Raw genomic sequence first — 20,593 nt, 5'->3', positions numbered from 1 at the left:
TATGATCTTGTAATGGAATAATATGTTGTATTCATTATATGATTCATGTTGTAAGAAATTGTTTTATGTATAAAAGATATTGAGAGCTACATGGGAATAAGATTTGAAATAGATAGCTATGTGCATCCTATTTGTAGAAACTTGTGTTATGAGTAATCTTATTTGGAAGATAAACTAGTACATGATATATATATTTCCATATGATTTTGTATATATTTATCCTGATGGAATGTATTATGATTTTCAAGGAAGGAAAAGAATTAGAATTGTTTATATGATAGATAGTGCTATTTGGATTCATATTATGTTAGATGGTTAGAGAAGAAATAGGGAATCAGGAACATTTCAATTAGGTTTTTTAAAATGAACCTAGAAAGTTAATGGGAGTATGATAAAATATGTGTTTGGTACTTATGATAAATGTTAATAGTTTCATGATATGGATATGTTTATGATAGTAAGTAATGGTGTTGAGATACCCTAGGGAATACATGTTAGAAATATATATTGTTATTTATGCTTGCTATATATGTTTCTATGATTATGGTTATGTTCATGATGGTCTATGCATTCATGTAGATCTTAATCTATAATCTTGAGTAATGATAGTTCGTTATGTTGCATTTGTAGTTGTTTCTTAAAAAAAAACTTTATTTGTTAGTTAGTTGAGTTATTTCTCTAGGGTACTCTAGTGGGTATTACAAGACTTCTTTTATCTAGGTTTCTTGGGCTATTGGTCCCTCTTTAATTATTGGGCATATTTGGATAGAAAAGAATTATAGGATTTTTCATGGTGTTAGGATTGTTGTACAACATTTGTGGTGGAGAATTATTCACTCTTTAGGGGATTGTCTTGGAAAAGTGTAACTTTTTTGGGGGTGTGGATCTTGGGGATGTTGATATCTATAATGAGTTCAATTTTTCTCTTCAAGAGGGTTGTATGTTGGGAAGATCATGAGAAATAGATTTCGTCATCCTTTGTAAAGAATCAATAAGGCTAGTTGTTGGTCCCCTCCTCCTTAGAGAGTGTTGCAAAACTTAACACAGATGGTTCATCTGAGGGGAACCTTGACCATGCTGGTAGTGGTGGAGTTGGTCATGATAGCTTTGGAGATATTCAATTTATTTTCTAAATTTTTAAGGTTTTGCATACCAATAATCTCATGGAGGCTCTTGCCATTTTGCATGTGATGAAGAATAGTTGTGTTTTGGCAATAATCAAATTATTTGTGAATCAAATTCTCAAGTGGTGGTGACTTTGTTTAATGGGCATCGGTTAGATGAGGTTAGTTGTCATTTAGCTATGATCATTAGGAAGATTCTTTGATTGTGCAACTCCTTGGAATCTATTACTTTTTGTCACATTCCAAGGGAGTGAAATGGAATTGTTGATTATTTGGCAAAATAGGTTTTGAACATAGGCAACTACGGTTGGAATATAGTGGATAGGGGGAAATTATCTTTAGAAATATCTCATTTATTGGATAGTTTAGCGGATTTTGATAGAGTTGTGTAATTTTTTTATGTGTTGGGAATGTGTCCATTTTTTGCTTTGTATATCTTTATTTGATTGAATAAATGTTTACTCCTCTTTTAGTAAAAAAAATATGGTGATAACTTTATTGGATCAAAATTAGAGCTCCAATGTTGCATGAATAGTGGATTTTTTCTCATTAACCATAATCTTGCCCCAGTGATTTTTAATTTTTCATGAATAGTAATAAATGTAATCATAAAGAATACTTTAGGAAAGGATTTTATTATTGCTTATTTTTGTCAACAATCCTTAATCCAATTTTTACAGTCTTTTTGTCTAGAAAATGATAATGAATTTGAAGTAATTACCAAGTATTCCATTATGAAAATATACCTTTTGATCTCTTTAGTAAAATCTATTATTAGGTAATTATGTTCCATATCATATATCTTCTAATTCTTCACCATCCACAACTTTTTTTGGTACCAAATTTATGAATTCTATGCATAGAGTTACCTTTTATCTACAAAATATTGTTAACACAAATCTACTATTCTAGTTTTTCTAATGATATAATTAGTGATATTTCATAATATATTTTTGATTGAATGTATAAGAATATACATAAATAATATTATAGGAAGTACTAAAACAAAAACAAAGGATAAAAGTAAATAGAAAAATGGGTACAAAAAACTTAAGTTGGTATGAATCTAATAAGAAAATACATTAACCAATTGTTACAAAATAAAAATTTTACCAGATAACCCTAATAGGAATTAAGAAATGAATAGTGTTCCCTAGGAAAATGATAAATATAGGTCATAGCTTCAAGTGAAATAAATTTGTCATTAACGATATAGAAATTAGAAAAATTAAAGGAAACAAGAACCCCCTAATTCTATCATGAAGATTATTCTTTGAAGAGTAGATCTTTGAATTTGAGTGCATTAGTTTAGGATTTAAATCATCAAAGTTCTATAGGTTTTGAATTCTTGCAATTTCACTATAATGTTACTAGACTCGATCTTGTTTTCATGCCCTAGGGGCCTAATCTATTTGCAAATATTTGTATTGACTATAAATTTTTACTAACATAACACTACTTAAATTTTTATTTCATCAGGTGCAACATTTAACAATGTTAATAAACTATCTTTAGATGACTTTTGTAAATATTTTATTTTATTTTATTTTAGGAAGAGTACAGTTTTCAAATAAAGCTAAATCAAGCTTTCATCTTTCAAACCAAATATAACCTAATCCTCATGCTTCATATACAATAGATGACTTTAGACACCAATTATCCTATTTATCTATTTATGAATAAATTATCTTTTGAACTTATGTAACTCAATGTTTTTACTATTAAAGTAATTAATTCACATCCGTTGTGTCCTTGTCATTTTCCTAAAAATAAAAGATCATCGAAATAGATCTTGTACTACAACCATGACTAGCTCAATAAATATTTTTCTTGCCACTCCAAAAACAAAATTAATTAGACTTTTATATGATAAAATAAAGTTACTAAACTGAAGAGACATGCATGCAATATTTTGAAATTTTAAAAAATTAAATAAATAAGAAAAACTTAGTTAACACATTGATGCAATATTTTACTATGGGAAAAATTTTAATTGGAAAAACCAGCCTCTATAAGTTAATTTGATGTATTCATGTTAAAAAAAATAGTTACAAATTATTAATAAAATTAAGCTTTTAGAAGAGAAAACAAACACAATTCTTGACAAATTTTGATAACATAACCTTCCATAAAATCATATAATCATATAAAGCATACATTTATAAACTATGAATAAATATATATAGGCACTTACCCAAAACTAAAAGTAGCTAATGGTTTCTTAAAAATTACTATAGAAAATTATGCACTAATAGTGACATCGAAAGGTCCATGCAAATCCCAATACCCAAATTGAAATAAAAAGAAACTTTTTCTTTTAGCTAAAACAATTATCTACCTTTTCCACATTTTTTTTATAACATGTACATGCACATTGACAATTTTCTCTATATTATTGAATTACACATTCAACCATTTCTTTTCATAGTATTTCTAATCTTACATTTCATATTCTTCAAATAAATTGTTACTACAAAATTTACCTTGGTGTGAAATAGCTATTTTGAAGAGGTGTGAAAGATAGATTATGGAAGTTTGGTTTATTTTTTGTACAAATTTAGGTAGTACATGAGGTCAATTGATGGTAAATGATGTATTTTGTGCAACAAAGGTCTCGATGGAGAAGTGATAACTTAATATCAACTATACATCTATTGAACTGGATCAAATCATAACTAAAACAAAACATTTAAATATAGAAGATTATATTCCACTGCCAACGAGCTCATGTCATGTTTGTCACTAAGTGAGAGTGAGAGAGGGGTTGAGTAAGGTCTAGAAAGAGGGATATATAAAGACGGGAGAGTGAGAGACAAATGAGTAAAGACATAGAGATAGATATGGAGATAGAGATGGAGATATAAATAGAGATAAAGATAGAGAACAATATAGAGATATAGATAGAGTTGAAGGTAGAGATTGATAATGAGGAGAGGAAAATGGAGTGAAGGAGAGGTAAACATAGAGATCGAAGAGAAATAAATAGTGGGAGATAGAGTGAGAGATAGAAAGATACTTAAATAAAGATGAAAAGTGATATATATGGAGCGAGAGATATAATGGTAGTGAGAGGGGGAGAAATATTGATGGGTAAAGAGAGGCATGTCTAGAGATATAGGGCAGAGAGGAAGATAGAGCTAGAGATAGAGTTAGAGGTATAGAGATATAGAGAGAAGGGGAAAGAGAGAGACATAAAGAGATGGACAAACAAAGAGAGCTAGAGATAGAGATAGAGATGGAGAAAGGGTGAGATAAATAACGGAGATAGAGGGAAAGATAGACATATGTTGGAAAAGAAAGAGAGATATATAGAGATATGCATGAAGAAAAAGGGAGAGAGTGATATAGATAAAGATATATATAGGGGATAGGGAGTGAACAAAGAAGGGAGAGATGGGGATAAATAGAAAGGAGGGTAAGATAGAGAGAGGAAGGACCCATATAGAGAGTGAGTGAGAGAGAATAATATATATAGATAGAGAGGGTTAGGGAAAGAGATAGATATATGTATTGAAAGGGATTGGTAGAAGAGAAAGACAAAGATAGAGACAATAGGGAAAATGAGATATTGTATAAGAGAGATGGAGTAACTAAGAGAGAGATAGAGAGGTGGGGGGTGGAGATAATAATATATATATAGAGGGGGGGAATAATATTTAGATAGAGATATAGGGGGAAAGAGTTACAAAAATTAGGTGATAGAAAAATAATAGCAAGAAAATTTTAGACTTTACAGGGATGGAGAGAGATAGAGAGAGAGAACTATAAAGAGATAGAGATAGTGATAGGGTGGGAGAAATAAGGAGTGTGCGTATAAAAATTAGAGAGAGTACAAGTAGAGAGATATAAAAAGAAGAGAGAGAGAGAGAGAGAGAGAGAGAGAGAGAGAGAGAGAGAGAGAGAGAGAGTAGGTATAACTTATAAAATATAAAGGGTGTGAGAGGGAGAAGTGGAAGTAGAGAAAGTGAAACAAGGAGAAAAATACATAGAAAGAGGATGACAATAAGAGAGGGGAGATAGAAACATATAGAGCTAAATATATAGGAAGTGATATATGGCAAGGTGGAGATGGATATAATGAGAGTAGGAGATATAAAGGAACAAGGATGTATAAGATCTAGAGATCAAGATAGAGATAGTGATAGAGATAGAGATAGAGATAGACATAGAAATAGAGATAGAGATAGAGATAGAGATAGGGAGGGAGAAATAGGGAGTGTGTCTATGTGAGCAAGAGAGATGTAGAGATAGATATAGGGAGGGAGAAATAGGGAATGTGTGTTTGATTGAAAGAGATATGGAGATAGATATAAAAAGGGAGAAAGATATATAAATATATATAGAGGGAGAGATAGAGGATCTATAAATAGAGAGAAATAAAGAGATGGAGAGAGAAGGAGAGAGAAAGAGAGAGATAGAGGAAGAGATGGAGAGATGTATAGAGTGGAAATGATAGAAGGGGAGAAGCAAGAGATACATGGAGAGGTAGGAAGATATTGATAGGGGAGAGAGATAGAGATGGTATAATAATCAAATGACATGCTACCCTTAGTGTACCTCTCCAAGGACACATGTTACCCTTAAATTATTGACATGAAATGAGTAACAAAATGTTAGTTGCTCGCCTCAAACATTTAACATAGGTTTTATGTTAAAATAAAATTCAAATATATTTATTCTACAATAAATTAAAGTTTAACAAGACAAAACATAAAAATTAAATTACTTGTAACATCTTGTAATTATTATTTGTAAGTACATAAGGAGACATAGATAACTAAAAAAAATAACATAACAAAAATTAATTTTTGAAAGAAGAATTAGAATAAATTAAAAAAATAGATAGAATATCTAATAAAACAAAAGTAAAAATATTCTTTAAAAAAAATACAAAAAAAATATTTTAATTCAAAATATAATTATTTTACAATAATTAAAACTTTAATAAGACAAAAAATTAATACAAGATTCTTTTTATGGGCATTATTTTTCTAATTAATAATATTAAAATCCATATTTTTAATCTTTTATTATTAATGATTTTTTAAATTATTATAAATTTAATCATATGATTGAGATAACTAATTATTACATAGTCTTCCATCCTTCTCCCAATTTTGAACCATTGATTTCAAAAATTAGGTGCTTCACTTCATATAAGAATGTTTTTGCGATAATATTTACATTTTGATAACAATGAAATACAATTTATTAATTGTAGACAAAATAATTTATTACTTTTTTTTTTTTTTGCAAAAGTGGCAAGCCACTGATATATATATTAATAAGAAGAAAACTGATTCAAGAGCTCAATAGGGAAAGAACTAGGAAGAAAAGCCTATATCCTTGCTCAAATACAGTGAAAAAGAGAAAAGGAGGCATAGAGAAGAAGCCCCCCAATACGGAGAGATAGATAGGGACTATTCATAGAATGAGTCGCTTGGGATTCAAAATTAGAATAACCAGCTAGGGCGAGACTAGGGGAAATCATAAATAACCGACCCCCTTAACCGGTTACCATGGCCACTGGGAAGCATGGCTCTAAATGTCGGAGCACTGAAGAGCTACGACAACTGGTTGTCGATTTTGCTATACCAATGCTTTGGTACCAGTATGGAGTCTTGATGACCGGTTCATAAGAAGAAAAGCCTTTAATACGGATGATAGTTGACATGCAAAAATGATTCCTCTATCAGTTCTAAAATACCAGTGGAAATAAAAGCAAGAGCCAATCACCAAAGAGCTAAGGGCAGATAGGACATTGTGTCATACCGGTAATCATTCGACTTTCCATCCATCAAAAAGAAGCAATTTCTGGATAGCAAAAAATAAAGCCTGAATGACTTTACTCTTCCATGGCGGTGACTTCCTGGGTCTGATTTGTAGGGGCATCGAAAATGGGCATAAAGGAGGAAGTCCATCTCATGGCTTCATCCTACACCGGTACGTTGAGGTGAGGAACCCTATCTGTGATCCGACCCCTTTCCACAGGTTGCGATATTTGCAAACAGGGGTCAACATTTTCTAATTCCAGGATTTCCATTAGAGCCCCAACTTTAATTTTGACCTTGTGTACAATGTGATCATCCAATTGTCTGCCGAATTGATGCAGGTCGTTCTTCACATGTCAAAAATTTTGTCGTTGAAGGCCATGCTTAATTCGGTCATAGAGTACCATGTAAGCATGGCTAGATTGAATGAAGTGATGTGGAAAGAGGCCCCCAAGGAGAGCCGACCCCTGCCATAGATTATATTTTGCGAGAGCTTCATGTAACGAGGCTGAGGGGAGCACGTCTTGTCTTACCAGCTTGAAGAATACTAATTCCAGCAGAGGAATAGATTGTAGGAGATCCAGAGCATTTGACAGAGCAAAATTATTGTTAAAATCTCTTTTCTAAAAATAACTCTTGGATGGAAGTGAAGTCAAGAACTGAGAGTGAACAAAGTGTGGAAAGATTTTATTGATCATGACGTCCAAACACATAGTGGTTTGTATGTCCAAGAAAACGTGATAATTGCTATCCAGAGAATACACATTATAATATTGTTAAAATCTCTTTTGTAATAATAACTCTTGGATGGAAGTGAAGTCAAGAACTGAGAGTGAAAAAACTGTGGAAAGATTTTATTGATCAGGACGTCTAAACACATAGTTGTTTGTATGTCCAAGAAAACATGATAATTGCTATCCAGTCCAGAGAATATACATTATAATATATGTTTGATATTTTTTAAAGATTGGTTAACCATTTCTCAAAAATATGAAATAACAAGCTGACAACCACACCTCAATAATTAGTGAGAAGAGATTACAGCTGTTAACGTCAATAATGTCAAATTGATAGCCATGACTATATCACACGACTAGGACTCCAACAGATGTAAAGACCTGGAAAACACAAGGAATCTTGACACCGAAAAAATAGTCATTTTTCTTCTCAATTAATTTCAAAGCATTTAATGAATGTTATGTACAACATATGCTAATGGGTCCTACAAACATGGTAAGTTGCAGTCGAGACAAGATAAGAATCACCAGAGGATTTTGCGGCATAGCATCTTTTAAATTCCGCTTTCTTTACAGCATTATACACACCGCATTTTAGAAAAATTATGCTGCCTGTAGTTGAGCAATCTTCATGCTAGACTTATTCGTCTGCATCCACCCTGCCTTATTTCCAACGCAATGTTTACTTTTGGCTTTACAAAGCAACAGATTCCCACCGCTTGTTTCGACAAATGTGAAATGTTGAAGCATAATTGCAGAAAGCGATATGCTCTTGGGCCATTTTTCTTTTAGCAAGACAAAATTTGACAAATGTTAAATGCTCAAGCATACCTGCAGAAAACTAAACGCTCTTGGGCCATTTTCTTTTACCAATAATTTTTTTCACAAACTTAATCTCAATTGGCAGTTTGGGTGGAAGGTAGAAATCTGGAAGAGCAAAAGAAATCGGGTATTAATTCATGATTTCAAGAAAATGGTGTTTTAATTTTTATCGTTTCATTTTGTTATAATGAACTTTTCTTTCTGAAATTTTAGTTTACCAGGTATTAACACACTATCAATTCTTTTTGTTTGGTATTCCCCTTGAATTTAGAATGGAAGCAAGGACTTTAATTTTGGTGGGGCGTACTGGCAATGGTAAGAGTTCAACTGGAAATTCAATCCTTGGGCGCAATGTTTTTAAAGTAGGGTTCAGCTTTACATCTGTTACAAAGGAGTGTCAACTGGAGCAAACTACTTGGAAAGATGGCCGAATCGTAAATGTGATTGACACTCCTGGTGAGTGTTCAACTCCTTCGTGTCTCATTCTACTCAAAATTGATTGATATGTTCTTTTATGATTCAGACAAATTTATGTTGATTACTATGTGTAACATTAATGGAAATAAGATATAGAATTAGTATAATTTTCGTGTAAAAACCTATTTTAAAGATATCAAGTTATTTTGTTTTATAATTATTATATTTTGTTTGCTTTTATTTAATTTCATTTAAAAATAATTAAATATCTATTAATATTAATTATTATCAATTATTTTGACTATTGGGAAATAGAAAAGAAAATTTACATAATACTGTATTTTCTTCTATCATTTATCAGTAGAGATGGCTCTTCATCAAATTAACTTTCCCCTTAGAATGGATTTCCTAAAAACTACCGAATTCAGTCATATTTCTAATGCAGCTTTAGAGAATAGCTTAAATCATAAGCTCTGAATTTAACAACAATTAAAAGTGTATAACATATTTCATCCTTGAGAATATACTTGAGAATTTCCGATTAGAAACAAAGGTTTATATATTTAATCTTGTGTAAATTCTCATGTATGAAAAGGGGAAAATATTGAATCCAGAAGATCCTTGTAGAGATTTTGTATGGGTTTCTTTTAGAATCATTGAGGTTTCTATTAGGTGGTTTCAAAGCATTGTTTTCTCTCTCATGAGTTAAGTGGTTGTACTCAATGTTCAATCATCATCACTATCTAGTTTTAGTTATTAACCAGATCATTCATATCTTGAAGGGAATGATGGTTGATATACATTCTTTTTGGTCACTCTATTAAGAGGCAAACATAGAATGGGAATGGTCTTAGACTCTCATAATAAGAGAGCATTGTCAAGCTCAATGGATTTTATGATGAGAAGTATTCAGCAAACTTTGAAAGTTATGAAGCATTGCTTTTATTGGAATGTGCTAGTTTTCATAATGGTATATATGTCAGTCAATAAACTATTTGGTATTTTTTTAGTTTTAAATGTCAAAATCATCCTTTTGTTAAGAACCCTTAGGGTTGTGTTGTGAGATTTTTGAAAAGGAGGGTCAATTCCCCACCTTTCTTTTTTATAAGTTTTCTAGAACTTTCTTGCTTTAAATTGAAGTCACTTGAAAAATATCATGTATCCAATTAGGATCATGAAACTTTTAATTCTATTATTGAAGCATTTTTATATTAATATGGTTCACAAAATGAGAATTTTGTCATGAAATGTATAGTGAGAGGACTGGAAGTAAAATCCTATAGTGCCATAAATTATAACCCCTTGCAATTTCACAATCCTTTTTGAGCCGTTGATTTGATATGCTTCCTTGTAGGTAGTTCCAAGCCTAATTATGGCTCTTAGACTACCAACTATTGTCATGTGCTCATTTAGTGACTAGATCATGTGCCTTGAAAAGTTCCACCCCTTTCTAGGTGGACTATGCTGCTAGATACCATAGTCCTAATAGAATAGGGATCTATGCACATACTCCACTAAAAGTGAGCCCAAATTCAAACATGTCAGTGTGTTGATTCCTACCAATTGTTATTTGATACCAATATTTGAATATTATTGTTGCATGTCATTCTAATTCATTAATTTCCTTGAGAGTCTTGTATAGGAGAATATTTCCTAATTAGTTTTGATGTAAGTGCATTCTTATATTTATTAAATTTGTATAAGAGAATTCATAGACAAATCGTTATGAGCAAATTTCTTTAGATTTGTGGATTACGAAGTGGAAAGTTACAACAATCTTCATACAAAGTGTGTTTCGATGCTTGATCTTGTCTTGTGATGTCATTTCATTGTATCAACACTTGAGGGTTCTATCCAAAGAGCATTCCATCCCCACTATTATAAATTTTAAGGTATAATCTTGTCAATTAAGCATTTCACTTTTTATTTAGCCATTTCTTTGCAAGAGCAACCTTTTTTTTTCTAAAACTAGTAAAAAGTCTAGGTCACTAGTAAAACTAAATAGTGAACAACACTTTTCTAGTCAAATTCTATGAACATAGTGTATAGAGAATCCTAAGTTGGATTGTGCACATGTAAGCTAATCAAAACACCCTTTAGATAGTGCCATCTATCAATAGTGATCAACACTTTCAAGCCCTAATTGTAGACACAAGCTCTTCTATGTGTCACATTTCAATATCGAATACTCTTTCTTAATTCATAATTTTTGCCTTCCTATTTATGTTGTTCTTGTCAAAATCCCTAGTTCTTATGTCATTTCTTAATTTAATCATATCCAATCATATCAAAATTATAGAGAGAATAGTTAACTACAAGTGTCTAGCTCCCCCGAGGCTCTAGAGTTGGGTCTGATTGGTTTTTCTCTAATTTGAATCTTGATGTGAATAGGTTTGACTAATATTTTCTATATTTAGACTAGTGAAACCTATTTCTCTATCAAACTTGTATGAATATTGCCAGTGTTCTTTTTGATGTCAAATTTGGTTATCTTGGTTTTGACCGGATGGTGTATGTTTTTGGTGTTGCAATTTTGAAGATAGGATATGATGTAGTAAGGCATAGAATATTTATTGGATTCATTTCAGGAAGATCTTCATCTCTGAAATCCCGAGTTTTGCTTATTATTGTTTATATTATGTTTCGGTATTAGTTGCATTTTTTAATCATCGATTATGTCAGTTATATCTATCACATTTTACAGTTTGACATCTATGGTATGTTTGGTATCTATATTGTGGAGTTTGCAATTGCTATGCTTAGAGTTTTGTGATTATGGGTCAACATCTATGTGTCTGGTTCACCCCTATTCTATTTTGGTAATTAAGATAGATGCATCCAAGAATGGTTTATGTAAAGGAATTTTGTAGAGATCTTGCAAAGGCCGACTTTTTTATAACTGTAGCGTCGTAAATTGTACGCACTTGCTAGGGTGGTACAATTTCACACCTAGTTTAGCACCCGCCTTGGCGCATTTTGCATTTTGCATTGCATTTCCCCTTTAGCACTTAATTAGTCAAATTAATTAGGTCTAAGGTTCTATTTCATCATCTCCCACATCATAAAGTTGGGCCCTTTCATTAAAGTGTGCCCCTTTCATTTTATTCTTCCAATACATCATTTAATCAAAAACCCTAATTAGGTCCTATTTTGAACTTGGGGGCTTGATTTCGGGGGTCAAAACATCTCGAAATCAGCTGTAACTTCGGGATTCTCTCTAAAATCATCATATCCGACGGCCCTGAAAATTTGGTGAAAAGTTGTCAGGACCATGGCGCCCGGAGAGGACCATGGCGCCCGGAGAGGACCATGGCGCCCGGAGTGCACATGGTCCCGGACATTTTTCCCAAAATTTTAGGAGCACGATCCAATCATAAAATAAAGCTTAACCCCAAGAAATTGGCGGGATATTTAATCTCTAGGTTGGCCAAAAGTTGAAATTAAGACCTAGGGTTTCATATATAAGAGCTCTCTTTCTTCATTTGAAAGCATCCGAATTTTTGGCTTTGGAGGACCTTCTATGCAGTGAAAGAGCAGATCTTTGAAGACTTCAATAAAATTCAACATCAAACCATCAAGCATTCATCAATTTCATTCATTTAGGGCTTGGGAGACATTGAAGAACAATAGGAGATTACCGACTGAAGATTGGCTTGTACTCCTCCCTTGAGGGTTGGGTATGATTTCATGTTGTTTTCATGTCTTTGCATAAGCTTCAATATATCCTTTATTCATGCTTTAGATCACTTTGCATCTTGATTTAGAGCATTTACATTATCATTTACAATCAATTAGGGTTTACTTTCTAGGTTGCTCTAGTTTGCTTTCTTGCATTTAAGGACCTTGCACACACACTAGGTCTGCACACACAATACATTTTACAATACAACTTGGCTATTCGTGGAGGTGGAAATCACCGAAGCGGGGGTTTGACTAAGGCAAAACCCTATATAGCCGTCCACCACACCTTTTCAGATATAAGTGCAGGTTTCGAAATTCGGACGACGCCACAAGTTACAGATCCGGAAGAAGCAGACGGAGACCAAACTTCACACCAAATCTCAGAGCAAAAGACCAGGACAGGGGTGTGGGGCACCCTGGTCCTGCCAGGATAGGGGCACTGGGTGCCTTGGTCCCTGGGACAGGGGCGCTAGGAGCCCCGGTCCTTCTGACAGCAGTTTTCAGCATTTTTGACAACTTTGCAAAATAGCAGTTTCCGGAGCAGTTTCAGGGGCAGAATCAGGACAATGGCGCCTGCGCCCCCTTCCTGAACATTTTCACTCAGATTTTAACACTGGATACGCATTTACATTCTTGTCTTGTCCTTGTGTTTACAGCTTTCCGCTTTCCATTGTTTAAGTTCAATTCTGCAATCTTGTTATTAGTTCATACTTGCACTTTGGGGTTAGGGATTGAACTTGCATTATTTTATCTTTCAATTACAACAAAGGAATAGAAATCCTAATAGGTAGCCCATGGCTCTCTCTTCCACAAGAAGAAGTAGCCAATTGTGTGATACCTCTAGGCTCTTTCGTATTCCACAAGTGTGTGGTTGAAAGTGAGATTAGGGCATGTTTGCTTAGTGTCACTTTTTCTCCCACACATTTTGGTGAACCCGACGTGAATCTATCATTACTTCCTCTTGCATTGCATTTGTTAGATCTAGATCTAGATTTAGTGTGTTTTCATTTCATTTTCATTAAAAAGAAAAAAAAAAAAAAGTGTGTTTCTTTGCATTGTGTGTTTAAAATTTTATGCAATTTCAAAATGTCATATTTTTATTTGCAAGATGTTCATATTTGTGATGATTATGAGTTAGATGAAGCTTTAGATGAATTTTTGAAACCTAAATGTACCAAACCTTCATTTTACCAAAAACTCATAAACATTGTTACTATGCCATTTCGTTGTGATGAGAAAGATAAGTCGAATGATTCCTCTCAAGGGTACATTCCTATCAGCTCTTCCACTAAATCTAGTAACATGGTTGTTTTCAATTATCCCCTCTATGAAGAGATATCTCCTTTTGAATCAAAAGATAAACCTTTTAATAGATATGATCATGCTTTGTTGAATGATGCCCTTGATGCCTTTGTGTCCCCTAAAAAACACTCCCTTCATGAGGATCCTTTTGTGCAAGAAGATGACATTATCCCTACATTTCCTAGTGATGGCCTTTCCTTTTCCAACAAAACTCCCACTAGAGATGATGAATTAATGGTAAATGCTTACCCTTCTCCTAAAGTTGGTCTTACCCATAAGCATCCCTTAGAGAAGGAAGATGAAATAATAAGCAATTTCCTTAATTCTCTCTCCCCTATTGAACATATTTTGAGGAAAGAGGATGAGTTTAACACATCTATTGATTCTCTCCCTCCTAAGGATGAGGAATTAATAAACAATGTTATCTCCTCTCCCGAAATTGACAATACTTCAAACATTCCTTTCAACAACCTCACTATTTGGGATGAACCATTAGAAGAAGGTATAGATTATTCTCTACCCCTAGCCAAAGGGGATGAAATCAAGATTGGAAACTCCCTTGATAGTTTCTCCCCTTCCTTGAATCTCAATTATTCTCCCTCTAAAAATAAAGCATCTCCCTCTCCTCAACTTGGTTCTACTCATAAGGAAACCCTAGTTCAAAGCAAAATGGTTAACATCTCTTTCAAAGATCTCCCTCTCAAAAGTGAGACTTTAGAGAGTAATGTTGATCCTTCTCCTAGAGAGTTTATTCCCCATGTAGATCCTTTGATGATAGAGGATGATATGACCTTTCCTAGTATTACTCTTCCTACTAGAACATCAATGCCTACCCCTTGTCTCTCTCCTAAAATTGATTTAATCTATGATAAGATTTTAGTGCAAGAGAAGACTATCAATAATTCTTCCAACACTTTTGTTCATTCCTCTAAACCATCCTCAGTCAAATTGATACATGTGAATGAAACACCTAACAAACCTCTCTTCACTATCCAAGGTGCTTGTCCTTCTCAAAATTATCAACCTTTAAATAAGCCTATCTTAGTGGTTCAAGGTGGTTATGCTAATGATTCTTTTTGCACTCCTAAGAAACCGGTTATTACTGTGCAAGGAGGTTATTCCTCTAAGAGCCCTTATGAGTATGCTAAGCAATTGACTAGAGAGAGTTATCATACGGTTGCCCATACTTATAATACTAGAAACAATAGGCAACCTAATCCTCCTCCAGTTATCCCAACTTTGCTTCCTCCTTCCCAACCTATTCTTCCTCAAGCTCCTCATATTTCACAAATGCTTAGTAAGGACTATGATCTCATAGAACAACTTAAAGCTACCCCTGCTAAGATATCCCTTTGGGATTTGATCCAAACTTCTTCCGCTCATCATAGAATGTTACAAGATGCCTTGAAAGATTTGAATGTTCCTCCACCTAATACATCTAGTAATATAGTGTCTTTGGTGAACTCTGTAATGAATCCTAAAACTCAAATTGTGTTTACTCAAGATGAGTTGCCTACTAGTGAAATTCAACATCAATATGATCCCTTGATGATTGTGGTTATCATAAATGACACTGCTATAAGACGAACACTGGTAGATAATGGTTCTGGCCTTAATGTGTGTAGCATTAATCTATTGCATAAGATGAATGTGGATACATCCCTTATTGAGCCTGACTCTCGTCCCATTCGAGGCTTTGATAATGTGGCTAAGTCTTCATTAGGTATTATCACCTTACCCATCACAGTGGGACCTATTACTTTGCCTACTCCTATCCATGTTATGTCAGGAAATCTAACATACAACTTGTTATTAGGGAGACCTTGGATTCATAGTATGCAAGTTGTCCCCTCTACATTGCATAGACAAGTTAAATTTATTTATAACAATAAGACATATACCTTGATAGGTGATACTAATCTTCAGGCTTGTTTGCAAACATCTACTTCCAAAGGGAGTTCTTCTAAATCTTCCTCTTCTAATGATGACTCTTTAAACAAGATACCTATGGATGGATCATCACCCTCTGATAATCAAGAAGATTCTTCTCAACTTGAATCCACACATGAAAAGGCTTTTGATCCTGAGAAGGTTCTCGCAGATGACGATTGGGGATCTCTTGACTTTAATCCCACCTTTGTAGGTGAGTATAGGGTTCCTCCTAGAGAGTTTAAAGTTAAAAAGAAGGAAGAAACTAAAAATCAATCAATCTTACCTGAACCTATGAGCAATAATTTTGTGGCCGCTTCTCAAACTTCTTCTCCTCACACCTCTAATTATGAAGAGTTTGATTCTTTGTCTTATGAAAAACCACCTTCTCTTCCTGAAATGGCTGATCGTTATGGTCATGGTTTTTGCATTTTTGCTAAGCATGGGTATCATGGAAATGGTTGTGGCGCTCATGAACAAGGGATAAAAGTTCCTCTAGAGACTAATTTTCACAATTATGCCTTTGGACTCGGCTATAATCCCTGCAAACATACCAAAGCATCTAAAAGACCATCTCTTAATGTGAATGCTATATTTAGTAGTGATGATGATCTCACTTCAACTAAATCATCTTCTACTTCTATCAATTCTCATTCCCCTCATAAGGAAATCTTGGCAATGAACAAATCTCTTTATGAATCCCCTCAAATTTCTAAATCCACTTATGAATCTTTATCTCCTATTCATCATAAAGTCCTTTCCTCTAGGGATAAGGCTCTAATAAATTACACTCATCCCTCTTCTAAGATTTCATGTGACTTTTCTTCTTCAATCTTTATCATTTTATACATGTTCTTGATCTCACTTATAGTTGAGCATTTAACATGTCATATTCAAATACCTCATTTAGTCTATCATGTCTTTAAATAACATTAATGGCTATTATGTTGCTCATCATTATGTGACATTGGTAGCTCATTTACTGGGGGCTCATTGTCATTCATGATGGTACAATTTCAAGTGCAATCATATTTTTTGAAGCAACATAATAGCCTAATTTTCTTGTTCCTATGGGGACAAGAATGATTTCATACATCTCTTCTTTTGCTTATGTCCAAATCTCTCCCTAGAAGATTGTGTAAGTCCTTCTCATTGTCCTTATCCTTGGGAGGCAATGATCTTTCCTTATTTTTATCTAAGGATCCACTTTTTCCTATTTTGTGGATGGTGTGGACTTTATTACTTGATGTTATGCCTTGTACGCATTTGTTGTTGTCTATTCAAGGATTCTCTCTCACAAGAGGTGTAAGTCCTTGACTACAACCTCTTTTGCACTTGGTAAAATACATCCATAATGAATTCACTCTACTAATTGGGTTAAAAAGAGTGTCATCCTTCATTAAGAATCACTTTCACCTCACAAAAGAAGGAAGTATTGCATTCTTATTCTCTTCTTTGTCTTATTCTAGAAGATGTTATATTTGTCTAAGACAATTTCTCTCAGGGATAGGTGTCTTTTGTACAAATATCTCTTCTCCTCTAAGGATCTCCTTTACACATACTACAAGATATCCCTTTTCAACTATCTTATCATGGCTTAAAGAGTGCAAAACTCTCTTGCTTGGATCTATGACATTGTTGCATTTTTGGGGTATCTTCTTTTGTGATGAAGGTAGGTATCCTTGTTCTACTTTGCTTATAACATAAACATTACACTTTTTGAGCAATGGGCCATTCTCGGAACCAGAGCACAGACTCTTAGAGCGAGATGTCTCCATTTTTCTTTTATGCAAGGTGATTATTCTCAGAACCAGAGCACAGACTCTTAGAGCGAGATGTCATGCTTTTGTACTATACATATACAGGTTGTAGCATACTCGGGCATAGACTAATATGAGGTGCTTCTAACCTCACTTACACACACATGCACGAGGTTGAGTGGAACTAGCGGCATAAGGCTAGACTTTCTCACTCTCCTCCCTTACATGGATCACCTAGACAGACTCTAGGGGCTAGTTTTCCATGTCACTTTTTCCCATGGATCACCTAGACAAGATCTAGGGGCGAGAAGTCCATGTTTTCTCTCTCACTATTATTCTCATGGATCACCAATGTGTGTATTCATGCTTTTTTCCTTTCTTTTCTTCTCTTTGCATTTTGTTTCCATTTACATCCTTCATCTTGTGTTAGAGAACTCTCAAATCCTCACACTCTTTGTTGTGTTGGAATTGAGATTTAGTCCTCTTTCTTACCAAATGATTCTCCATTATTTTTTGATCTCATATCAAATCTTCTTGTGAGCATTTGTCATCAATATTCTTTAACAATTCGAAGTGGTAAACATGATACCCTATTTCAACTCACTAAAATTAGCAAGCCGAAACAGGGGGGGCATATAGCTACCCTCAAATTTTCTTCACCTTCCTTAGTAAGCATTAGGTGATTTTGTGATCTAACATGTGGTTTTGTAGGTTGTGGTTCCTAACTATGTACTGCAGATACCGCTGGGGGCTTCGTTTGACAAACTTATGGATATATCCTTTTTCAAATAATGTTTACTTTTCTGTACTTTAGCTTGCATATGCACGTAGTGTTCATATGACCGCTAAAGTGGGGGCTAAATGTAGCGTCGTAAATTGTACGCACTTGCTAGGGTGGTACAATTTCACACCTAGTTTAGCACCCGCCTTGGCGCATTTTGCATTTTGCATTGCATTTCCCCTTTAGCACTTAATTAGTCAAATTAATTAGGTCTAAGGTTCTATTTCATCATCTCCCACATCATAAAGTTGGGCCCTTTCATTAAAGTGTGCCCCTTTCATTTTATTCTTCCAATACATCATTTAATTAAAAACCCTAATTAGGTCCTATTTTGAACTTGGGAGCTTGATTTCGGGGGTCAAAACATCTCAAAATCAGCTCTAACTTCAGGATTCTCTCTAAAATCATCATATCCGACGGCCCTGAAAATTTGGTGAAAAGTTGTCAGGACCATGGCGTCCGGAGAGGACCATGGCGCCCGGAGTGCACATGGTCCCGGACATTTTTCCCGAAATTTTAGGAGCACGATCCAATCATAAAATAAAGCTTAACCCTAAGAAATTGGCGGGATATTCAATCTCTAGGTCGGCCAAAAGTTGAAATTAAGACCTAGGGTTTCATATATAAGAGCTCTCTTTCTTCATTTGAAAGCATCCGAATTTTTGGCTTTGGAGGACCTTCTATGCAGCGAAAGAGCAGATCTTTGAAGACTTCAATAACATTCAACATCCAACCATCAAGCATTCATCAATTTCATTCATTTAGGGCTTGGGAGACATTGAAGAACAATAGGAGATTACCGACTGAAGATTGGCTTGTACTCCTCCCTTGAGGGTTGGGTATGATTTCATGTTGTTTTCATGTCTTTGCATAAGCCTCAATATATCCTTTATTCATGCTTTAGATCACTTTGCATCTTGATTTAGAGAATTTACATTATCATTTACAAGAAATTAGGGTTTACTTTCTAGGTTGCTCTAGTTTGCTTTCTTGCATTTAAGGACCTTGCACACACACTAGGTCTGCACACACAATACATTTTACAATACAACTTGGCTATTCGTGGAGGTGGAAATCACCGAAGCGGGAGTTTGACTAAGGCAAAACCCTATATAGCCGCCCACCACACCTTTTCAGATATAAGTCCAGGTTTTGGAATTCGCACGACGCCGCAAGTTACAGATCCGAAAGAAGCAGACGGAGACCGAACTTCACACCAAATCTCAGAGAAAAAGACCAGGATAGGGGCGTGGGGCACCTTGGTCCTGCCAAGACAGGGGCGCTGGGTGCCCTGGTCCCTGGGACAGGGGCGTTGGGTGCCCTGGTCCTTCTGACAGCAGTTTTCAGCATTTTTGACAACTTTGCAAAATAGCAGTTTCCGGAGCAGTTTCAGGGGCAGAATCAGGACAGTGGCGCCCGCGCCCCCGTCCTGAACATTTTCACTCATATTTTAACACCGGGTACGCATTTACATTCTTGTCTTGTCCTTGTGTTTACAGATTTCCACTTTCCATTGTTTAAGTTCAATTCTGCAATCTTGTTATTAGTTCATACTTGCAGTTTGGGGTTAGGGATTGAACTTGCATTATTTTATCTTTCAATTACAACAAAGGAATAGAAATCCTAATAGGTAGCCCATAGCTCTCTCTTCCACAAGAAGAAGTAGCCAATTGTGTGATACCTCTAGGCTCTTTCGTATTCCACAAGTGTGTGGTTGAAAGTGAGATTAGGGCATGTTTGCTTAGTGTCACTTTTTCTCCCACACAATAACGTTGTTTTTGTTTAATGATTTTTTGGATAATGTGTTTCTCCGAGCAGCATATTGCTTATGCTTGGCCAATATATTATCCTAGTGTGTAATGTTTTTGGTATATATACATATGTATATATTATTTTAGCCGAGGTATGAATTATATATGGATGTGTATGTAAGATGTGAATGTATGATGAGAAGTGGAATATAACGGTGCATTGTGTATAGTGTGAGTTGTGGACAACAAAGTAGCTGGAATAGAGTCAAAGTATGGATAGAACTATAGTAATCCTTTATTGGATCTGTTGTAGGTTATTGGTTTAGTAGAGTGTAGTAATCCTTCACTGGATATGATCCTGTAGGTGTTTGTGAATAGTAGTATACAAATTATTTACTAAATCTGTTGTAAGTTTTGTGGATTTTGATATCAACTTAACCTAGAACTGATTTCATGCATTTGGAGATGCATCTTTCCTCAGATCATTTATATCTATTGAAGTAAGCATTCTAATAGTG

General features: G+C 34.4%; 1 long non-coding RNA gene across 3 annotated transcripts; it reads left to right on the top strand.

Moving 5' to 3' along the window:
• Positions 1-8,325: 8,325 nt before the first annotated feature.
• Positions 8,326-20,410, top strand: LOC131030654 (uncharacterized). 3 transcript variants are annotated; one of them, XR_009102939.2, is made up of 3 exons: positions 8,326-8,581; positions 8,726-8,910; positions 20,389-20,410. It is a non-coding gene; the product is annotated as an uncharacterized LOC131030654 (long non-coding RNA). The 3 variants fall into 3 exon arrangements; XR_009102941.2 differs by lacking the exon at positions 20,389-20,410 and adding an exon at positions 9,236-9,257; XR_009102937.2 differs by lacking the exon at positions 20,389-20,410 and adding an exon at positions 9,233-9,255.
• The last annotated feature ends 183 nt before the right edge of the window (positions 20,411-20,593 follow it).

This window comes from Cryptomeria japonica, chromosome 3 (assembly GCF_030272615.1).
Source record: "Cryptomeria japonica chromosome 3, Sugi_1.0, whole genome shotgun sequence".
Lineage (NCBI taxonomy): Eukaryota > Viridiplantae > Streptophyta > Pinopsida > Cupressales > Cupressaceae > Cryptomeria > Cryptomeria japonica.
The sequence above is the reverse complement of the archived record's forward strand: the minus strand, read 5'-3'. Positions and strand labels throughout refer to the sequence as shown.